The 19,116-nt window shown below is 44.5% G+C and overlaps 1 pseudogene across 1 annotated transcript in view; it reads right to left on the bottom strand.

Annotated features, from left to right (window-relative positions):
- LOC308105155 (neurabin-2-like) overlaps positions 1–19,116 on the bottom strand; it is a 47,776-nt pseudogene that overhangs the window by 25,597 nt on the left and 3,063 nt on the right. The window contains exons 3-4 of the transcript XR_013935015.1: positions 17,915–18,338; positions 15,620–16,529 (exon numbers count right to left, since the gene is read on the bottom strand). The product of XR_013935015.1 is annotated as a neurabin-2-like (transcript). The remainder of the gene's footprint in view (positions 1–15,619; positions 16,530–17,914; positions 18,339–19,116) is intronic.

The raw sequence follows: 19,116 nt of genomic DNA, 5'->3' as shown, positions 1-19,116 counted from the left end.
GTTAACCTTTGTATTTAGGCGGATTAAGTGGATCAGAGCCGATTAACTGCACACAAAATATAGCGTGCCTTATGTTTACTACAGTATGTAACAGTGGATAAAGCCACCATAACAACAGCCCACCCAAACATGCTGCTTTCCATTCCTCTCCGCCAACGTGGCCACGTGGACTTTTAAAGACGGCTCATGGTGGGTTGCCCTCGCTCGTTCTACGCCCACGATAGTAACTAAGTGCATGTGTGAGTACTTTCACTCCACTGCATTTCAAAAACAAATGAGTCATTTCTAGAGAAGGGAAAAGGTACATTATGAATACATCACTTAAGATGCTGAAAATAGCAGATCTACCACCTCCAAGATCTACAACACGTAGAAAACTGGACGCTTAGTAAACTGGACCTGAGTTGTCGCTGTACTTCTTGGACATACTTTTTCTGTACACCCCAAATCTCTTTGCCAAAAAAATTGCAGATCTACAAGCTCTTGAGAGCTTGATCAGCAAATCTTTTTGCAAATGTCCCCGACAGAATGTGGATGCGGGGAGTTCTTAGTGGTTAAAAACTGCACTGAAACTGAGAAAACAGCCAGCAGCACAATAAATGTCCTTTTCACCACAACGCTGAGGAAGACCTGTTAGGTTGAAACGGAAAAGGATATTTAGTGTTTTTCTCAGTTTCATGACATGATTGTTGAGCCGTACACCTCGAGACTTTTGTTTAACCCATTAAGACCGGGAACGCATCCGTGTGCCATTTTGAGATTTCTTTGACCTATTCAAATCTAGCAGATCTACAAGCTCATGAGGCTATGAGCTTGTAGATCTGCTTTTTTTTTTTTTTATCTTGAAAATGTGTGCAAATCTTTTGAGCTTCTGGGGGGTCCCTGGAACAACATATTTTGAGATGGGGGGTCCGCGGCCAAATACATATCATTCTGACGGTCCTTGACACAGAGAAGTTGGAGCACCACTGATATTATAGCAAACATAAACGTTTTTTCAAAAAACTGTTTGTAGAAACAATATTCAAAGATTTGCACAAATGTTCACGATTTTTCAAAAATAGCAGATCTACAAGCTCGTAGCGCGGCACTCGGTGCCGCGCTACGGGCTTGTATATCTGCTATTTTGGAATAGCCAAAGAAATCTTAAAATGACACGACACAAATGCGTTCCCGGTCTTAATGGGTTAATCTGGAGTGTTGCGGTGCGTTCTGCTTTGCAGAGCTTTCTCTCAGTTAAAAACTGCACTGGAAAAAAATGTATATCCAGCTTCCTTCAGATGTGTGCCGTGACCTGCAGCCTGCAGCGCTGTTCAGCCCAACAGATCTGGGCTACAGTCACAGCACTACTATAACATGCACTGGTTAACGCAGTGTGTCAACACTTTTCTCCCTGCAAACGTTAATACTTCCTTTGCAAACGGGATCATCCCACTCAGGCACAGACACACTTTAATGGGATCCTCCCGCCATGATGTCGCTCACACCACCACCACCACCACCACCACCTCCGCCCCCCTCTCACCTTTTGCACTGTCGGGGAGGGGGGGGGGGGTGAGGCATGGGGCCTGGCTGCATGGTGAACTTGAGTTCTGTACTTATATATATCGTTGCTGTCGGGAAGAAACCTCTTATCTCCATAATTTTAAGGGAGAGTTCACCCCCAAAAAAATACTTTTTTTCTATCGATTAGTCATCAAATTATTGGCTTAGGAATGCGACAAAAACTAAAAAATATCCATGCATTCAAGTCTCCATGGGGTGACTAATCAATAGAAAAAAAAGTCACTTTGGGGGTGAACTATCCCTTTAATTATTTTTGTGTTTGTTTGTAAATTAACGCCCTACTACTTGATCATACTACAGCGTCACAAAAAAAGTAGCAGATCTACAAGCTCGAAAGGTGGCGCGAAGCGACGCGTTTCGAGCTTGTGGATGTGGTACTTGTTTCTGTTTTTGAATTTGAATCCTGAAATGTAACACTTCTGGACATATATATTAAAAAAAAAAAAATGACCTTGACAACAGAGACGATATATATACGGGTATGTTTAATGGCCGCGAGAATTTTCAGAGCATGTTATTATTATGATCAATCAATTGGTTGTGTTCCGGCTTGGATCAATGGAAACTAACGCAGTATTAACGTAATAGTTCTTATTTAGCAGTATCACAGTGAAAACGTTGAGAAGCATAATTTCATATTTGTTATATAGCATCATTAAAATCTTAAGTGTTTTGCCAAGTTATATTTGGGGGGCAATATCCTCACTGTGGGCAGGTTGAGAAACAACCACTGCAGTAAAAGATACAAAACAATCACAGGAAGAGTTAACATCCCAATAAAAACGGCATCAATTATTAATAAAAAAACTATACAAACGTATATACAGACTATGCAATAAAAAGTGAGAGCCGTGGGGCCTTTCTCCCCGTTAGGACACAAACATTGGGATTAAGGCAGGGAGGGGCAGGGCTTTGCTGGGGGAGAAACGCTGCTCCAGTTGTGGTGGATAGTAGGTCACAGCAGTAGCTTAACAGATGGCTAGGAAACACCCTCCCCTCCCTCTCCCTCTCTTCACTACCAACCCAGCCCAGTGCTGGGATGTCCTACAAACGCTCTGTGGGCAGCTAGCTAGCTATAGCTGCAGTAGTAGCTCGTCCATGCTATGCTAATAGCGTGTGTGTGTGTCTATACAACAGTGGTTCTCAAACCTTTTTGTCATGTCAAGGACGCGTGATTTGGGACCGCACTGGCTGCAGTAGTAGCCAGTGCGGGGACCCCTAGATTCATAATGTAATCATAAATAACAGATCTACAACCTCACAAAACATCGAGTAGTGAGCTTGTAGATGATTGGGCCACTGAGCTCGTAGAGCTTGATGAGCTTGTAGAGCTTGTACATCGGCTATTTTCGAAGTATAAAATAGCCCAAAACGGGGTTACACTGATTTTGAATCTATATTAACTCACTTGCGACTTTGCTAGGTGGACACCATGGAACCCCCCTCAAGGACCCCTGGGGGACCACTTGGTCTATATAAAGCGCGCCCACTCGGGGCTGTAAAACGGTATTTAAAAAACAGCAATCAAGTGACATGCAGACATGACTGTGTACAATGGCGCTTAAACAACCGGGTTGGGTCTGACTCTGCCCTCCTGTAGTTTGGTTCCAAACATGTTGGCCTCTCCTCTGGGATGTGGCTGCGGGGGCAGTGGCAGTAACTAGCTAGAAGCTAGAGAGAGTGGTTTCACTCCCCCCAACACACACACACACGTACACCAGTGTTGCCATGTCCGCTTATCATAAGCGACTTTGGAATAGTTTTTCTGTAAAGTCGCTTGTAAATAGGCAGTTGTGGGTTGCGTTTTTTTGGGCTTGTTTCTAAAGTGTAGTTGCTCATTAGGGCTTGTTTCCTAAATGTTGTTTAATCCAGTGGTTCTCAAACATTTTCATGTCAAGGACCCCCAAATTAATATGTAATTGTCCGCGTATCCCCATCTGAAAACATTTTGTGCCAGAGACCACCGTACCAGATTTGTGTTGTTAAAATGTATCAAAAATATTTCAAATGTTTCACTTTTTTCCCCCAAGATTCATTTTGAAAATAGCAGATGTATAGGTTTAAAGTGCTCACGTGTTAGTCACTTCTTTTGAGCTTGTTTTCATAGACCTGGTTGCTTATTTCTCTTGCAAAATCTGGCAACAGTGACACTCACACACGCACCCCTCCTCCCCTCGAAATCCATCTAGCAAACGCCCGTCAGGCTATAGCTACCCTGTTCCTCTCCCTTCTTCTTGTCTGTCCACAAAAAACAGATCTAAATTTGGACTGAACCAATAGGATGTTCGGAGGTGGTGCGGTCGGCCGGGTTTTCCAGAAACAGAAATAGTTTTGTTTCCAAACTGTCTCTCACTCTCTGCGTAGAAGCACCCAATGGCTTTCCATTATTCTATTGTATTGTTATTTAATTTTTTATGACCCCTGCAGTTCTTTTGATTTTATCATCAATCAGGGTATTTTCGTTTTTTAGTTTATTCCACTTCAAAAGCTCCAATATTCAGTCTATGGCGTTTTATTAACCAGATCTCTCTCCATAATATAATAAAGTGTGCCGTGGCTGAAGCGGTCACTCCCACTGTCTCGCAGCGAGTTCACTGGCCCCAATATCTGGCTGCAATTAACCCACTATTCTGAGATATAGCCTATTAGTGTCAGCAGGCCTTGTGTGATGCTTAATTAGACACCGTCAGCTGGTTAAAGCATGCAAAAGAGACCAAACAAAGCACTAATTATAAGCAGGCGTCTCCCTCCACTAACACAATGTAAGCTAACTCCTCTGACAACAGCCGCTCTATTCAAAGCATCACCACTGAGTACACACAGTTTAGAACGGATCCAGGCCACAAGGACAGGGGAGGTAAACGGCTCCGAAATCCTCCCAACAGTAGGAGCAAAACCTGGAATAACCTTCTATGTCCAAAACTTTTACTTTTCAGGAAATGGGGGGGGGGGGGAGAACCTGTGTTCCAATGGGAACCAGTGTAGTTATTTATTTAGTGGCTCTTGTTAAAACTTTTCATTGGTTCACTATTTATAAAACTACACAGACACACTTAACCACTTTCACTTTAAAATGTTAAATCTAGCAGATCTACAAAAGCTTGGCTATTTTTGCTACTTTTGTGTGACACTGTAGTATGAAGTATAGGACATGACCTATGATTAATCTAACCGTTTATTGTGTAATGCTGCTTTGTTTTCTTGGTTTTTTTCCCGTACTCATACTCATACGACAGCGTCACACCACAGTGACACACGCATCAGCCGCGGCGCGAAGCTTGTCGATCTGCTACTTTTGCTATTTTTGAATTCAAGTCCTGAAAAGTAACAGTTTTGGACATGAGGTTTCCACCCGACAGAGACGACTTGCACGATGCTGCTATTTGAAGTGGGCGTACCAAACAAAATTCCGAACACAATGACAACAAACATCCTTATCTCATAAATTTACAAAACAAACTATTTAAATGAAACATGGGAGATACAAGGTTTCTGCCCAGACAGCAGCAGCAGCGCAATTCTGGTCCCCCAAAAAAGCGTGGCCTGTTAGCCTGTAGCACTTTAAGAACCACAGAATTAAGATGCACCCCTCGGCTTTGCTACCGGAGTATTCTCCTGCAGCCAATATATTGGATATGGAGGGCAGGCTTCGTCATGGAAACGGTTGCCGTAGCGCCCAGGGCATGTCTAATTTCTGGCAGGGCTTGTGTTGTTGGTCAGCAGCAGTTTCTCTTAACGCATTCCATCCGGAGAAAGCATCTGTGTCATTTTAGATTGTGTGTCACTGTGTGTCACAATTCTTCCAAAAATAGAAGATATACAAGCTCATAGCGCGTCACTTCGTGCTACTTCGTTTCACGATTTTCCCAAAATAGCAGATCTGCAAGCTCATAGCGCCTCACTTTTTTTTTTTTATCGTGAACATTTGTGCAAACATTTTTAACTCAAATCTTTGCTTCTGGGGGTCCCTGGAACAAAATATACAATTATTTTTTTAAATATTTTTGGGGGCTTTTTCTGCCTTTATTGATCGGATAGTGGGCTGACAGTAAATGGGGAGAGAGATGAGGGGATGACACACAGCAAAGGTCGTTGGGACCGGGAGTCGAATCCGCGACACGCTGTCAAGCTGGATTACCAGCATATGTGGTATGCGCCTGGACCGCTAGGCCAGCGGCCCCCCCAATACAATACAATTCTGGGGGTCCTTGAAATGAACAAGTTTGAGCAACACTGATAATAGCAACATAACATTTTCAGAAAACTGTTAGGATTTAGAAGACTTTTTTTTTAAAGAATCAGCCTCAGGTCTTAAGGGGTTAAATCGTAGCCCTGCTGACCCAGGGACAGCGGCGGCGACAGAATCAGGTCAGCTAACAGCCGAATGACGCGGGGAAGGGAAGGATGGGGCTATCGAAGAAAAAAAGTGGGCGTCCATGAATCAACGCGTCGTCTGTGTCTCTCTTTATGACAGACTGTCTAGCTGCAGGTAAAGCATGTGGGGGGACTGAGAAGTGAACAACAAGCCACCTATGTATTTAACTTGTCACGGTAATGGCAGGTTTTAGACAATAGACAAACAGCACTCAGACACGATGACAGTAATATTATGTAACCCCCCCACCCTCCACCCTCTTCTCTCCCCTCCTCTCCCCCGCCTGGTTTGACGCAGTAACCTGAGTGGGTGGGTACTCCACTACGCGTGCATGCGTGTGTGTGTGTGTGTGTGTGTGTGCCTCCACCACTGCAGGGCCGGGAAACGGGGCCAGTGTGACCTTGCCGATAACCAAGTCTGGTCTCCCACCCACCCTTCCTGTGGGTTAAAAAAAGAAAACCTATGGTGTCCAAATGAATGGGCGTTTTCGGAATACCTTGACACAAGGTGATGCATTAGCTTCTCTCCCCGCACAATAGCGACCTCATTCATTGGCAGCGGTGGAAAAGTAACTAAGTACATTTACTCAAGTAATGTACAATTTTTGGACAGAGGTGCATTTTGCTTTACTTGTGAGTGTTTCCAGTTTTTTGATACTTTAAACTTCTACTCTACTACATCTCAGAGGCATTACTTTTTCACTCCATTACAGAACACCTTGACACAGGGTGATGCATTAGCTCTCCCTGCACAATGCAATAACGACCTCATTGGCAGCGGGGGAAAGTAACTAAGTACATTTACTCAAGTAATGTAACTTTTTTGACTGAGGTGCGCATTTGCTTTACTTGAGTGTTTCCATTTTTTTGATACTTTAAACTTCTATACTCTGCTACATCTCAGAGGCATTACTTTTTCACTACCACTACAATTAATTTGACAGCTTTAGTTGCTAGTTACTTTTAAATTAATGCAAAACATTACATTAACCACTTGAGCCCTATTTCATACTTTAGCTGTTTGAAAAAAAATACTGATCTACAAGCTCACAACGCTGGCGTCATTTGACAAATGATGCCAATACTTTTGTACTTTTACTCGAGTCAAATTTTCAAATACAGGCCTTTACTTTATTATTATTATTATTATTATTATTATTATTATTTCTACATTGTGGTATTGCTCCTACTTTTAGTAGTAGTAAAGAAAAAAAGAAAGTAAAGAAAATCAGAGTACTTCTTCTTCCACCACTACAAGAAAAATGAATCCATGAAATAACAAGGCGGTTGCATTGCAGAACACCTTGACACGGCGGTGATGCATTGCCTCTCCCTGGACAATAACCTCACTGTGGCTGACCTGAGCGAGCACAGCGAACATGAAACCCAGCCCGGGTTGTTTTATTGTAGACGTTAGCATTCTCTCTTCTTTGGCTTTGCACAGTCTGGGTTAGAAAACATCCTCTCTCTCTCTCTCTCTCTCTCGATTCAACTCAATACTTCTGCTCTCGCCATGCTGCTTGTTCGCTGATATTCAATAGCCTCCTCCCCTCTCCTTTGTTATAACATTACAACAGCCTCTGTTTGTATTAATCCATTAAGACCGGGAACGCATCTGTGTTCATTTTAAGATTTTAGCTAGGCTATAACCATTATTTTATACTTTGGCAATTCAAAAATAACAGATATACAAGCTCATAGCGCAGCGCAAGCTCAGAGTGCTGAGCTTGTAGATCTGCTATTTTTGAAAAATATTGAACATTTGTGCAAATATTTTTATATATATATATTTTAAAGGATTATTTTTGACTCAAATCTTTGCTTCTGGGGGTCCCTGGAACACAATATTTTGAGATGGGGGGTCGGCGGCCAAAATACAATAATTTTGTGGGTCCTTCACATGAAATAGTTTAAGCACCACTGATATAGAAACATACGTTTTTTCAGAAAACTGCTAGGATTTGGAAGACATTTGTAGATGCCTTCCCGGATTGAATGGGTTAAGGATGCAGTAGCAAAAGAGAAAAAAAGAAGAATCATAGGGGTTCGTTCTGTGACTGGGGCTGCCAGCTCCGTTTGTGTGTTAAAGAGTTGCGTAGGCAGCAAAAACCCACGAGAGAGAAGAGAGGGAGAGAGAGAGAGAGAGAGAGATAAGAAGCCAGGTGATTTTGATGCAAAAAAAAGAAATCAGATTATTTCTGTCTCAGAGTGGGAGTCGCGAAAATACACTAGAGCAGGAACGTTTTTCAGGCCCAGGACCCCTTAGCTGAGAGAGAGATGAAGCAAGGACCCCCCCACTGCCTATTGGATTCATGTTAATGTGTATTTTCAGACATTTAACAACTTAAACCCTGACTTAAACTTGACTTTTGGCTCTGTACTTAGTCTGCTCTTTTTTCCCTGTACACCAACCCTCTTTGCCGAAAATAGCTGATCTACAAGCTTCACAACGCGTCTACGAGATCGGCTGTTTTCGGCTTGTAGATCGGCTATCCCTCAGAATAGCGATGCTAGGGTTCAAGTGCACATGGTTAATGTAAAAATAAATAATAAATAAAGATTTGGTGGCCCCCCTGCAGCATCTCTGAGGACCCCCTAGGGATCCCGGACCTCCTGTTGAAGACGCCTGCACTACAGATTATCAGCCATCCTCTTACACATTGTAGGGGGGGAAATCTTCCAAAATAGCAGATCTACTAGCTCACAACGCCTCGTGAGCTTAGTAGATCTGCTATTTGTGAATAGACAATGTATAAAATAAAATAGGGCAGACACTAAGTGGTTAATGCATGTTTTGTATTAATCATCCGAACCTGCAAAGCAACTAAAGCTAGTTGCTTTGCAGAAAGAAATATATATATATAAAAAAATATATATACTCAAGTAAATGCACGGTATCTAAAAATTGAACTTGAGTACAGTACTTGAGTAAAAGTACTTCCTCCACTTGACTGGTGTAGAGAATCAAACGGGACAGAGTCACAGAGACAAAACCAAACAAACAGAATGAGACGTGAGCGGCTGCTTCCTGTGTTCAACAACAAGCCGGAGGGAGAGAGAGAGAGAGAGAGAGAGAGGGAGAGAGAGACAGACAGACAGACAGAGAGAGACAGAGAGACAGAGAGAGAGAGGGGGGCGGATCTACAGTAGATGACGATAACAATGCTGCTATTTTTTACCAACGAAAAAAAAAAAAAGAACCACACACACAGGGTGAGAGAATGGTGACAGAGCGAGAGAGAGAGAGAGGGAGTGAGAACTAGTGAGAGAGTGAGAGAGAGCAAGTGGGGGAAGAAGAAGTCAGTCGTGATTGCCATGTCTGCACATTATAAGCGACGTTGGGCTTGTAGTGTAGGGAAAAAGTAGAATATCTGAGATGTAGTGGAGCATAAGTATAAAGTATTGAAAAATGGAAGTACTCGAGTAAAGTAGAAGATTGTGCAAATATACTTAGTAGTTACTTAACCCATTGAGACCTGGAACGCATCTGTGTCACTTTAGATTCCTTTGGCTATTCAAAAATAGCAGATATACAAGCTCATAGCGCGGCACCGAGTGCCGCGCTATGAGCTTGTAGATCTGCTATTTTTGAAAAATATTGTTTTCTTTTTTCTTTTTGATTTCTTTTAAAAAACGGTTAGGATTTATAAAACATTTTTAAACATTTTGTTGCTGTCGGGAAGAAACCTCTTATCTCCATATTTTAACTTGTGGTGTTTTTTCATAAACACCAGAAAAGAGAAGTATAGTTGATTTCCTCCCCTGTACTCTACATGCATAGTCACACAAGCATGTACAGGTATGGACAGTTTCCAAAAAACAGCACATTGTGTTTTTTCATAAATGAATGCCCTACTAACTTGATCATACTAAACGCATCAAAAGTAGCAGATCCACAAGCTCGTAGATCTGCTGCCGTTGCCGTGTTTGAATTTGAACCCTGAAAAGTAAAAGTTTTGGACGATGGATGAGGTTTCCAACCCGACAGAGACGGTTTACTAAACGACCGTACCTTAATCAAAACATTTTGAGTGTCCGTACTTTACTCGAGTGTTCATATTTATTAGGATCACACTACTATTTCAAAGACAAATATTGTACTTTTTGACTCCACTGCATTTCTAGGAAGTAAGCACTTGAACCACGATCTATACTTTGACTCAAGTACTGGTGTTTTTTGAGCACTTTGTTTCAGCCCACATGGCCACAACAACAACAAGCCCTAATTGTGGGCCGTGAGCCGAGCTGTTGCACTGTGTGGTGGGAAAGTATGTGCTAAAAATGGCCACTTCCTGTTTTGGGGGGGTGGGGGGGGGGGGGGGGTGAGAGTGATACTATGCGACTTGGAAACAGGCCCGGTGTGTACAGTAGCATGAGTGTTGTACAGCGATGACATTTGAGCTATAGAATAAAAAGAAAGGCCCTCCCATGTTTGACCTCTCGGCCCCCTTCACGCCCATGCATGCCCCCCCACCCACATCAATCTCCATAACAAAGACCTCTCACTGGGAGAGAGAGTGAAGGGCTCACAGCAGTGCTTCCCAAACCCTTGGGTCGGGACCCATTTTGGGACATCTCAAAAATCACGTTGATAGGTTGATAGGTCACCAATATTGGTGTAACCCAAGCAGTGACGACGCACCCAGTAGGCAAATAATTACGACTTACGATGTAGGCATTTAGCAGACACTCTTTATTCAGAGTGACGGTACAGCTAGGTAAACATACCTCAAATGCAGAGAGACAGTGTTAGTGCCTCAGTAATCTAGGATCATTGGTGAACCAAGAACCTAGCAACAGTCTATACAATATAATATCAACAACTTATAATAATCTGTACATTGAAACTAAGATAATGTTCTTTGTTATTGCATTCATGTGTTAAGACTTTGTTCATGATACAGTGAGAGTGAATAGAAGTAGTAGTAAGTAAAGCTAATAGAACTAGATGTTTCAATCCCTGTGGTAAGTTGGCGCTCATTTCGGTTCCTCAGAAGAACTTACATCATGTCCAGATAGTTATGCAACCCAAGGCTCTAACCACCACAACTTCAACATCGCCTTAAGGCTGCCCCGTCGAACCGCTTATTCCTGAACCTCCATCTTTGACCTAACTTAGCAAAGATAAATACATTTCCACGCAAGCACTGAGATGAATCAAACAGGAATCACAGCCCATCCAGAATTAATCGAATAAATCTATTAACAGCATTTCGGGTCGAGAAAATAAGCTTTGTGTGGGCTAATGCACATGCTATCTCGCGTGCGACGGTCGGGAGGAACGGCGAAAAACGAGAGCAACATTCAACTGGAGCGGTCATGATCCGGTCTGGAAACCCTCGGTTAAACACCTGATGTGTACTCGGTTGCAAGCCGGTGTCGCTCATCGAAAATACCAGATCTAAAAGCTCACAACTCAGCGCTTTGCGACGTGTTGTGAGCTTTTAGGGCTGGTATTTTCGGTGAGCAACACGACGCGAAACCAAAGTATAAATCGGGCATTTACTAGAAAGGCCCGCTTGGATGAGGGAGCGATGTGCTTGATGTACAGTGTCAGGACCCAGTGACTGTCTAGGCTGGATAGCTCCAGGCACAGTGGTGGAAAGTAACTAAGTACATGTACTCAAGTACTGTATGTAAGTATAGTTCTGAGGTCTTGTTTCTTCAGTATTTACAATTTTCAATACTTTTACTTCTATCCCAAATCATCTCAGAGGAAAATATTGTACTACATATAGTTGTTGTTACTAGTTACTTGGTAGATTTAGATAATTATTACTAAACACTTCAGCCCTATATATTTCGGCCATTTGAAAATAGCAGATAGCAGAATAGCTATAAGATTTTTATACATTTCAAACTTGTGAAATGGGACATTCTGCACGAGTACTTTTACTTTTGGTACTTTAAGTATACTTTGATGCCGATATCTTTGTACTTTCACTCAAGTACATTTTTAATACGGACTTCTACTTGTAAACAGAGTATATCTACATTGCAGCACTGATACTTTTACTTTAAGTAAAACATGATGTGAGTACTTCTTCCATCACTGCTCCAGGCACAGCAGAGCAGAGCTGAGAAACTGACGCTGGTCTCTGGGTCATTACACCCCCAGCCCCTGCCAGACTCTTTAAATCAACTCCACATCCTCTTCCTTCCTTCTCTCTGCTCTCGCCTCACTGGCCCATACATACATACAGCCATATCACAAATGATACTTTTATATAGCGCCTCTCTATTCAAAGCCCTATACAATGTGCATTACACACACACACACACACACACACACACACACACACACACACACACACACACACACACACACACACACACACACACACACACACACACACACACACACACACACACACACACACACACACACACACACACGCGCACACACACACATTCACACACACCGACGGCAGAGGAAACCATGCAAGGCACCATCTCAAGGACATTTCGACGCCAACCACAGGGGGAGCTGGGGATCGAACCAGGAACCTTCCTGGTTTCGCAGGCGGCCTCCCTATACCTCCTGATCCACTGCTGCCCCAACAAACATTCTGTCTCTCTCTCTCTCCCCCCCCCGCCCACACACACACACTTATTTTTCTTATACCTATTACATCCCATGGGTAGGCCTGTCACAGTTATTACTTTATCGTCCACTTAAATCCTGTAATCGTGACAGGCCTGCCCGTGGGGGAACTTCAGTTTTCAGCTTCACCCGGTTGAGTGCTAGCTGCCCACAGAGGAGCGCGGAGGGGTGGGCAGTTAGGGGTTAAGTGTCTTTCTCAGGGACACTTCCATACGCTGGTTACATACCTGGGACCTCCGGGACCCTCCCTCCCTCCCTCACTCTCTAACAATTCAGCTATGGCCGCCCCATGCTAGCCGCCTACATGCGATTGTGAGAAAGGTGCTTCTCTCTCTCTCTCCCTAACTCTGTCCTTCTTGTTTCTTTCAACCGATAATAACTGCTGCACTTGGTTTCAGTTGACCTCTCTCTCTCACTACTGGCCTGAGTGTCTCCTCTTCTCACAATAGAGGAACGCCAACCCCCCCCCACCCCACCCCCACCCAAACCCAATCACCCTAACAATCATTTACAGAGTAGGCAGGCAGCTCCCAGTGCACTTTCAGATAAGGATCAGCAGCTCATTCAGGGCCATGTCTGATGCAGGGTGGTGGGAATGCAGGCGGCCTGGGCCATTAGCAGCTTGACGGCTGGTCTGGGAACGCCAACTCACTGCCCCCGATGTTGGACAGATAGATAGAGGGCCACATCATCAACCACTGAATGCCAACCTGCATGCCGTCACTATTTTGGGCATGACATCATAGTTTGATACCTTTATTGATCCCGTGGGGGAATTTCAGTCGCCCAGAGGCAGCACGGCAGTTAAGAGTTACAGAGTTACAGGTACAAGTACTGTCGTATACAGCAGTGGTTCTCTAACTTTTCATGTCAAGGAAAATATGCCAGGGACCCCCATAAGAGAAGATTTTTACGGCTCAAGCAGTGATTCTCAACCATTTTAATTTCAAGGACCCCCAGTTTAACATGCATTAGACTACGGACCCCCATTTAATGGCATTTCTGTCTCTGGGACCCCAATTTATATTGTAAAATCAATGTGAATTTAACTCTGAGAGTGTACAAATGGAACCAAATGGACCCGTTAGGGTCCATTTGTTTCCATTTGTACACTCTCAGAGTTACAGACCCATAAGGGTCCATTTGGTTCCTACTATCCATCATTTAGCTGGGGACCCCCTGGAACTCCCTCAAGGACCCCTGGGGGTCCCCGGACCCCACTTTGAGAACCAATGGGATACAGCAATACAAAGGCAAGAAAAACAATAAGCAGCACCTTCATAACAGAACAACAGTATACACCAGTATACACCTATACAACTATCCTGCACTATGCAGAAAAACGACACAAGGTTAGTGTGTCCTCACCGTATCCCGCCCGAAAAAACTAATTAAGTGTTCATTACAATCAGTGCAATGCCAAGCAAATAGGCAAAAACTAAAAAATCTAGATAACAGATCTAGATCTAGATTTGACTATCTGGCTTAAATGGTTAAATTGATGGCAGTTATTCTGACAGCCACTGCAGAAGCAATGATGGGTATTACATGATAATGACGATGATGATGATGATCATAATGAAGATGATGATACAACTACAGCTACAGTACGTTTTTGCAAGGTTGTGTGCGATAGGCTCGTAACACTTTAGCTACCTTCACGCGTACACATCCGCATACACACACGCACACGCACACGCACGCACGCACGCACACACACACACACACAGTGGTGTACTGTGGATTTTTTCTCTAGTGGAGCGCTACGTCACGTGCACGCCTATTGAAATAAGTAACCTCTTTAATTACCTATTTATTAACCCACAATATATATGGAATGTTATTCCATTATACTTGCATAATGGGGACACTTTAGTCTTGTCATATACATTCACATCTGTGCATGAATCCATTATCCAAACGTTCTCTTTTGGACTGCTCCATTCTCCAGATCATCTGTATATGCCTAAACCTACAGTACTTAAAACTTAACAGGTCACAAAATGGACCATTGATATGCATCTATTCAGGGTCATTCCTATGTTAATGACACTCGGCAGCTTTTGTAAGCGTTGGTAAGAGGTGCAAATGGTTGTTTTTGATCGATACGCCAGGTAGACAGCTCAGAAAACAAGTCAAAGGCTCCAGTCTGAACTAGTGGAGCGGTGCTCTCCACCGCACCCCACAGCCCTGCACACACGCACGCACACACACACACACACACACACACACACACACACACCGACACACAGACACACAGACACACACACACACACACACACACACACACACACACACACACACACACACACACACACACACACACACACACACACACACACACACTCTGACACCTCTGGATCGAATTACAATGCACTCAAGTGAACAACACCTGATGAATCAGTGTCTGTGTGCTGTGAGGGTTGAATGGTGACCACCGGACCGAGGGAGAGCATCTTAACGCCATTACCATTACAATATTGTACAGTGTATCAGTGTCGAATTATTGGTAATATTCTCAAAGATTTATCAGGATTATATATGGTGCATTACCAATGTGAAATAGTGTCCCGTTGCAAACGGAACCGTCTCTGTCGGGTGGAAACCTCATACTGTGTCCAAAACTGTTACTTTTCAGGATTCAAATTCATAAGTAGCAAAAGTAGCAGATCTACAAGTTTGTGGATCTGCTACTCAAGTAGGGCCTTAACCCATTAAAACTGGGAAAGCGTTTTAGTTTTTGTAAGTTGGCTATAAAAAAAATAGCAGATATACAAGCTCACAGCATGTCACTTCTTGCCGCGCTGCGAGCTTGTACATCTGCTATTTTTGAACATTTTTGAAAAATCTTGAAAGTGTGAACATTTTTTAATAATTTTGAATTACAAAAAAGTGTAAGAACTACTGATTTAGAAGGCATTTGTAGAATCGGCCTCAGGTCTTCATGCGTTAATTTACGACAAGTTAAAATATGGAGATAAGAGGTTTCTTCCCGACAGCAACGATATGATATGATATTATTCGAAATGGGGAAAAAATGGTGTATAAAAATGAGGCCTGGTAACATCGTCTCACCTTAATGGGATCGACACTGAAGCGGATCTTCCTGGAGGGGGGCGGGTCCTCCTCGGGCGGCAGCCCGCTGACCTCCACCATGCTGGACTCGGGCTCATAACTATCATCCTCCTCCTCCTCCTCCTCCTCCTCCTCCTCCTCCTCCTCTTCGTCCACCTGACTCCCTCCGAAGTCCTCCCCCACCGCGCTGTACGTGCTGATGTCCAGGGAGTCGGGCCCCGACTGCTCCTCCTTCAGGGTCCCGTCTTCGTCCCTCGCCGCCGCCGCCCCGTCCCCCCCGCCTCCCCCCCTCTTCGTCTCCGCCTCTCTCTCGGCCCGCAGTCCCGGCTCCGGGGAGGAGGAGGAGCCCTGGCGGTCGCCGCCGCCCTCCCAGGAACCGCCGCCGCCGTTCTCCAGCGAGCCGGCACGACGGTGGTGGTGGTGGGCGTCGTCCTCGGCTTTGGCCTCCACTCCCGCGTCCGAGACGGTCTTCCGCTCGCGCTCGCTCGCTTCCGAGAGCTCCGCGGACGTCAGCGGCGCCGCGCTCGTCGTCTGGCTCCCGTTCTGGCCCCGGTTCGGGCCGCCTTCGGCCGCCTTCGGCCGCCGTGTGGTCTGAGGCCCCCCCCCCGCCCCCCTTGGCCTCGTCCTCCTGCCCGCCTCCTCCTTGCGGGAAGGCGGCCGCGGCCCGGCTGGCCCTCTTGGTGATGAGCTTGGAGTTCAGCACGCCCACGCCCTTGGCGCAGACGCCCCGGGAGGGCAGCGGCGGGGTGGAGGAGAGGCGGTGCAGGTTGTTGCGGAGCTCGGCCGCCCGCTCGAAGACGGCGCTGAGCTGGCTGACGGTGGGCGACACGGCCTCGCTGGTGTCCAGGCTGTCCAGGGACTCTGTGCTGCCGTTGAAGCGGTTGAAGCTCGCCACGTCCAGCCGGCCGTCCTGGAAAGTAGGGGGGGTGCAACTGTTAATTAACCCATTAAAACCTGAGGCGATTCTTAAAAAAAATCTAAATCCTAACAGTTTTTTGAAAAAAATATTTTAAAAAACTTTTCACGATTTTTCAAAAATAGCAGATCTACGAGCTCATAGCGCGGCACTCGGTGCCGCGCTATGAGCTTGTATATCTGCTATTTTTGAATAGCCAAAGGCATCTAAAGTGACACAGAAGCGTTCCAGGTATCAATGGGTTAAACTAATAGATTAACACATTAACTGCCAAGACCGTAGCCCTACGGGCCGTTAAATCCAACTGTTAAGCGCCGAGACCGTAGCCCTACGGGCTGCGGTCTTTTCGCGCATGCGCGGTCCGGGTGCACTTTCGGAATTTTTTTGATCCACTTCCGTTTCCGGTTTGATGACAGGAAATAGAATTATTTGGGATCCGGTTTTCACGATCACGCCCGCTCCCATTCTACAGACGAAACTGAAACTCAATTCTCTTCCTGTAGTTTTTTCTCCTCGCATTTCACTGTTTAACGTAATCCGCTCTAACTCAAACATGGATGCCCCGTTTGACACGTGGTTTTCACTGGGAGATACAGGGAGATCTCGCGGATGTAAACAGACTGTGTAGCGCTCAATCTTAAGGATTTTAACAAGATCTATGGCGACATGAAAAAAACAAAAAAACAACAAAAACACCTTGGCACTGGTGAGTACATTATGAGATTAGCCCTTGGCAGTGGATGTGTTAATGTGGAGATAAGCTGTTTCGGTAACGCTTTACTTAAAGGTCGCGTCTATAATGCATTATAATCACATTTATAAGGCATTACAGTATAACACTTGTGTTAGATGTTTATAATTATGCATAACTTATAACAAGGGTTATGAAGTATTATAACTTATAATAATATAATGTATAAGTGCTGGTCATAATGCATTATAAACTCAGTGGAACAGCACATTATCCCTGCCAGGTGTCTTGTCTATAATCAAATTTATAATGCATTATAATGCCTCATAATGCATTACAATGCACTTATAATGCTTCAAAACACTCGTTACAAATGCTTATAATTATGCATATAACAACTTCTAACAAAGACACTTTATAACTAACCAAGTTAAAGTAGCTATAATGTGCTGTTCCACTGAGCTTATAATGCATTATGACCAGCACGTATAATACATTATAAACGTTGTAATAAGTTGTCATACATAATTATAAACATTTATGACAAGTGTTATAATGCCTTATAAGTGCATTATAATGCGTTATAAATGTGATCATAATGCATTATAGACGTGACCTTTAAGTAAAATGTTACAGAGGTGTCTGCCCGACAGCGATGAACAAAATACTCCAGCAGTACCTGTAGTACCTGAAAGCCCCCCGAAGCCTTGTCGGTCTTCATCAGGACCCTTGTGCTGGCCAGCTTGTCCTGCTGCTGCTGCCTAGTCTGCTCCTGCTGCTGCTCGAAGATGCGGCGCGTCTCCTGCAGCTTGGAGTAGCTGGGCGAGGAGGCGCGCGGGTGCCCGCCGCCGTTCTCCGCCTTGTTGGGGTCGAACTTGCTGACGCGCTCGGACACGGTGGAGCCCAGCTTGAGCAGCGCGCTGTGGTCCACGTTCTCGTTCAGGCTGCCGGCCCTGGGCAGGGACAGGCGCACCGACTTGTCCCCGCCGCCGCCGTTGTTGTTGTTCCCCGCCGCCGCCGAGTCCTCGCCCTCCACGCCGTCGGCGCCCCCGGGGGGCGTGGTCGTCATCTGCTGGAACATGTTCTTGATGCGATGCACGTTGGAGCCGTACCTGTAGGGAGGGGGTGAGCGTATTTTCAAGAACCCAAATCACCCGTAGTAATGACTTAAGTACGATCTTCAAAAATAGCTACAATAGCCATATAGACAATAGACTTTAGCACTTAGCACACCTAGTGACTGCAACTTTCGACAGAACAGAACATGATGAACATCTATGCACTCAAAACAAGTGTTGTTATTCTAAAGGCATAATAGTTTATGTAACTTTCCCTTTGTTAGCTTTTTTCCCCCTTAGCTGAGAGAGAGATGAATCAGGGACCCCCACCACTTTTTCGTAGATTCCATATAGTTTCATTGTTTGACAGCACGATCATCAGTGTATTTTGGATTCATGATCATGTGTATGTTCAGATATTTAACCACTTAAAACCGACAATAGTTAATAAACTTGACCTTTTACTTAATTTGATATTTTTTTCCTCTACACCAAATCCCTTTGCCAAAAATATTCTTGGCTAAAGTTCCCCTCGGAATACAGATGCTAGGGCTCAAGTGGTTAATGTAAAATCAAATAAAATGTCTTATCACACAAAGATGTGGTGGGCCCCCTTGTAGTAACTCTGAGGACCCCCTAGGGGTCCCGGACCCCCTGTTGAAGACCCCTGCACTAGAGTGTAGGGGTGGGACGATATGGGTATCTCACGATACGATATCTGTGGCGATATTAGGCCCTCGATAACAATAATATCACGATATTCGATATATTGCGATATCACGATATATTGCAGGAAATTTCACCAACAATATATCACGATAGTCCTTGTGCT

Source organism: Gymnoscopelus braueri (assembly GCF_963280865.1).
Source record: "Gymnoscopelus braueri genome assembly, chromosome: 17".
In the NCBI taxonomy this organism is placed as follows: domain Eukaryota; kingdom Metazoa; phylum Chordata; class Actinopteri; order Myctophiformes; family Myctophidae; genus Gymnoscopelus; species Gymnoscopelus braueri.
Note: the sequence above shows the minus strand (reverse complement) of the source record. Positions and strands in the feature narration are given on the sequence as shown.